The following is a 5047-nucleotide window of genomic DNA, read 5'->3' as shown; positions in this document are numbered from 1 at the left end:
TTAAAGAATCTAAACGGTTTCTTGCCTTTTGGTGTTGCTTTATCTGCGTGTATGTACATTAAAGAATGATCAGAAAACAATGAAGCATCATACTCAAGAAGTGAATCAGGGTAAACTATTAACCATTCTTGATTAATCAGACATCTATCGAGTCGAGCCATTATTTTTCTGTTAGCAGCACCTTGATTACTCTAGGAGAGCCAATTACCCACAGATTTCATATCAGTCAATGCAGTAGTATCTATGTAATCATTAAAACTCTGAAGCTGACTTTCTGAAAGCTGTCTACCCCCCACTTTTCATTTGTGTACCGAATAGTATTAAAGTCACCAAGAACAATCCAAGGTACATTAAGACAGCCATCTGCAATGTTAGTTAGATCAGACCACAGTGTATTTCTTTCTTGCATACTGTTTAAAGCATTTGATCAGTAGTAGAAATAAACCAAGCATTAATAGAGTTAGGATGCCATAAGTCCCATATTCTACCAAAAGTTTCATTTGAGTCATTGGTAAACTGTTCTGTGTCCGGCTATATTAAATTCTTTTGAGCTTGAACGTGCGATTGTTTAATTTTCGTTTCCACTAAAATAACAATATCACATATGGCAGACTTGATTATTCTGTTGAGCTCCCGACATTTCTCAGGCTTATTAATTCCATGAACATTCCAGCATGTTATCTTCATTAGTAATAAACAAATGAAAAAGGTGGTAAGGTATTCATCCTACGACTTTGGATGGATTGTACCATCCTTTATCTTATCCTTTGGTTTTGTATTTTCCTCCCATACAATATCCTTACTTTTATGGCTTTATTCCTATATTTATCCACTTCATCTACAGCTTGCGGATGTTTAAACTTTAAAATACCTTGAATCATGTGGTCTTGATTGGCAGAGTTTGTTGAAGCATGATAAGATTGTTATGACACAATATTCTGGTTAGTACTTGTTGGAGCAGCCTGGCTAGAGAGGTTTGTTGGGGCATGAGTTTGTTGAGACAAAATATCCTTGTTGGCGATGTTTGTTGCGGCCTGAGTTTGTTGAGGAAGAATAATATCCTTGCTAACGAGATTTGTTTGGGCCTGAGTTCGTTGAGCTATTGTGGACATATTCGTTGATATTGAAGAGATGAAGTTCCTGACTTGTGCTTCTCCTGTCCACTAGTACCATGGGAAACTTCTGTTGTGGAAGGCTCAGACATTATAGGAAGAGGTAAAGTTTTGGATTTGTCCTTCTGTCCGCGGTACTGTCCTTGCGAGTCGGAATGCTTAATAGTCTTCGCCACCATCGGTGCTACTGCCATTAGAAAAGACTCGCTTTGTTGCTGAGGTGTTTGACGTGGTCGATAGACCTTTGTGATCGGTTTTGGAGTTTGCTAACAAGCTCCATTTGCATGACCAAAAGATAAGCAACGCTGACATCGTTGTAGCTTCTAGGAATATGAGACATGTATCTTCCGAGTGTTCTCATCAAGATCATGATAGAAAACCTCATTAAGAAGATCTTCGTCGGAAGAAACCAGTACACATGCTCGTGCAAATGCTAATCTCGTTTGAGCTGCTATTTCTTTGTCGATGTAGAGTGGCTGTCCTAGAGTGCTGCATAACTTTGCAATAAAACGTCGACTCCAAAGATGTAGAGGAAGACCTTGAAAGGATACCCATAATGGAATAGACTGTAGGCTATCTAACTCCAAACGAACATCAGGAGACCAGTGTCGTAGAATCATTAGATGGCCGCGAATAGTCCAGAATCCTTCGAGGACCCGTTACAAATCTTCTTCAGAGTATATCTTGCAAACAAAGAATCTGTTCTCCAGCATATGAAGATCAAATGACAATATTCCCCATCGAGTTTTGATAAATGAGGATAGTGGAAAATAAGATGTTTTGAGACCTACCACAAAGCCAACAATCGCCATAGACCATGTCTCAATAAGCTCTACTAAATCAGCAGTCTCGTATACAACAATCTTCTTATCAGCCTAAACTTATGGAGTAAAGAATTCCAAGCTTAGATCGGGACTTCTAACTGGAGCCTTGAAGAGGCTAGTCCAAGGCCGAGGGTCACAAGAAATGAGAGTAGGCTACCGTGATCTAGAGCGCGACTTGCTTCGATGCTGCTTCGTCGAAGGAGTTTCTCTCTGGAGAGGATATGGTGGAGGAGCAACTTGAGGGGTAACGGTAGGGAGTCTTGCCATCGTATCAACCCTCCCGCCACCGTCGCCAGCCCTAGGGGCCGTCGTTGCCATGTTTGATCCCTCTTCTAGTCGTCGCTATAGAATTGTCGCCATAGGGAAAAGCCACCGCTGCAGTATATCAGATCGCCGCTACAATACCGTCGCCCTAGGGAGATCTGGTCGCCGCTACAGTATCGTTGCCCTTTTGGAGAAGCCGACGCTACAGGAGATCCGATCACCACTACAGTAGCATCACCCTAGGGAGATCAGATCACTGCTACAGTACCGTCGCCCGTGGGAGAAAGCTAACGCTACAGGAGTCAGATCGCCCTAGGGAGATCTGATAGCCGCTATAGTACCGTCGCCCTTGGGAAACAGCCGACGCTGAAGGAAATCATATCACCGCTACAGTACCGTCGCCCTAGAGAGATCTGATCGTCGCTACAGTGCCGCCGCCCGTCGCCCGTGGGAGAAAGCCGACGCTGCAGGAGTTAGGTCACCCTAGATCTGGTCGCCGCTATAGTGTCGTCGTCGCTACAGTACCGTCGCCCTAGATCTGGTCATCGCTAAATATTAATTGTATTGTTTTGTACTATCAAGCCTATAATTTTTTTTTTGACAAGTAAAAGTAAATTGATTATACGTAAAGTTTCTACAAATAACTTTGTCGATACAAGTCATAGACGAAGCCAAGTAACTCACTAAGTACACATGCGGTAGTTATGACTACATATGCTATAGACTTTAACTCCTAACTGTAGCCAACATATTAAGATATGCCAAGACTACCTATGGGCACAACATTTAACATCATGCCCAAGATCTTTAGCTAATAGCAAAATTGAATTTGATAAAATATCTTTTTCTCTTCGTGTAAAATGTTGCATTTTGAGATCGTGCTCCATGCATGATCTTGAATCTCTAATAATCTCTGTCAAGAGCTGAGCATTGTTTGTGTGTTGACACTCAAAGATTCTGCTACATCTCTCTTTCCACATCCACCAAATAGCACATCTGAAAGTAATCTTTGCCAGTTATGTAAGAGGCCATTTTCTTGAGAAACATTGCATGAGGTCGCCTAATTCTTGATGCAAGTTTGGTTGCGACAGCCTATTGAGTTCAACTCGCTAGAGAATCTCCTTTCAAATCCATTTAGTATAGTCACAAGCAAAATAGAGGTGGTCAATAGTTTCTTCTTGTTGCATACAAAGGGAGCATCGATTAACATTATAGATACCTCTTCTCTTCATATTATCTATTGTGGGTAGTTTATTAAGAAGGGTCTGCCATGTACATAGGGAATGTCTCTATGATCCCGATCGATCCCATGTCCAACTGCTTGGGATCAACTTGTTATTTATTTACCTGATTTGATTCCATGCGGATGTGACACTAAATTTACCATTTCATTAAGCCAAATAAGTATATCTAAAGAGTTGTTCCTGATTGGAATAGCTGTGATAGTCGACCAAAGTGATAACATTTCAGGAGAAATAGGATTAGGGAGACACCAGGTACCGTTAGCAATGAACTCGGAAACCTTCCAATCTTTGGGAGCCACAAGGTCTTTTCGCTATCTAGCCTATTAACTCACTATTCCTTGTGCGAAGTTCTTTCTTCATGTGTTTCATTTGGGTAGCCAAATTTATATAATATTTTTTATATTGAATATTAACTAATGCAGTTGTGATTTACTGATCAAATTTCCTATTGTTCATTATTGCAATTATCAGATTATTTGGTCCTGGTAAAAATAATATTAATTTCTTTACTAAACTTGTTAGATTCTCTACAACCTGAACTATGCTTTATACATTAGTCATAGCAAACACCAAAGAGATGATGCTCCCTCAACCACTAAATTTCCTTCACACATTGTGATAGAACCCTTGCAGATTCTAAACTTGGGGTTGATCTCTTTAGGGGATCGGCCTCCTTGGAACTCTATAGGGGTTCCTCCCTCCAAGTTGCTGCTCAAAGGCTGCAGAGAAGATTCATCTATTGCTTATCAAAAGAGAAGGAATACATGGCTATTTATAGGGTTTCTAAACCCTAACTCCTAATAGGACTCTTATTCAAGACTCTTACTTTTAACCAACTCCTAATAGGACTTCTACTAAAGACTTCTATTCCTTTACAACTCATAATTCTTCTCTAAGAAACAACCTCCTAACCCTAGCCGGTCTCTTCACCTCTTTAATAGGGGTCGGCTTAGGTAGGTTTTACATGAATGTCCCTCTCAATTAGGACTCTCCTAGCTAGAGTCCTAACAGACCCGCCCTCTTCAAATCAGCCTTGTCCTCGAGGTAGACGATTTATGAATTTTGAGAATTTGATCTTCAAGTCGTCATAGTTCTCCCAAGTGACATCTTCTATTGGTAGGTTCACCCACTGTATTAGCACTTTAGTAGTGGGTCATCGTCGTCGAGTCACGATCCGTCGATCTATAATGGTACTTGGCTGGGTCTGGAGTTCTCCTTGGATAGTCATATTTGGTGGGTGGCTTTGGGTTGTCTCCAAGCACCTATTTACAACTTTTGTCTAGCCGTCGATTTGTGGGTGATATATCATACTCCTTTTCAATTTAGTACTCTGTATATAGAATAACTTTGTCCAAAATCTGCTCGTGAAGATGCAAGTAGAATTTATCATAAGCACAATGCGTCCCTTATAGTGTAATTTTTTTGAGTCCCAATTGTAATGAGCCACAGAGCTTGGTGCTTCCTCCAAATTTTTTATAATCTTACTAGTCTCTGAATCTTCCTGCCATTCCATCTTAATATCCTCAAGGAAGTCGCTGGTCGGAAGTGAAACGGTCGAAACTTTAGCTTGCTCGGGTAGCCATTTTTGCTGCTCATGGGATGA

The sequence above is a fragment of the Musa acuminata genome, chromosome BXJ1-3 (assembly GCF_036884655.1).
Source record: "Musa acuminata AAA Group cultivar baxijiao chromosome BXJ1-3, Cavendish_Baxijiao_AAA, whole genome shotgun sequence".
Taxonomy (NCBI): Eukaryota; Viridiplantae; Streptophyta; class Magnoliopsida; order Zingiberales; family Musaceae; genus Musa; species Musa acuminata.
Note: the sequence above shows the minus strand (reverse complement) of the source record.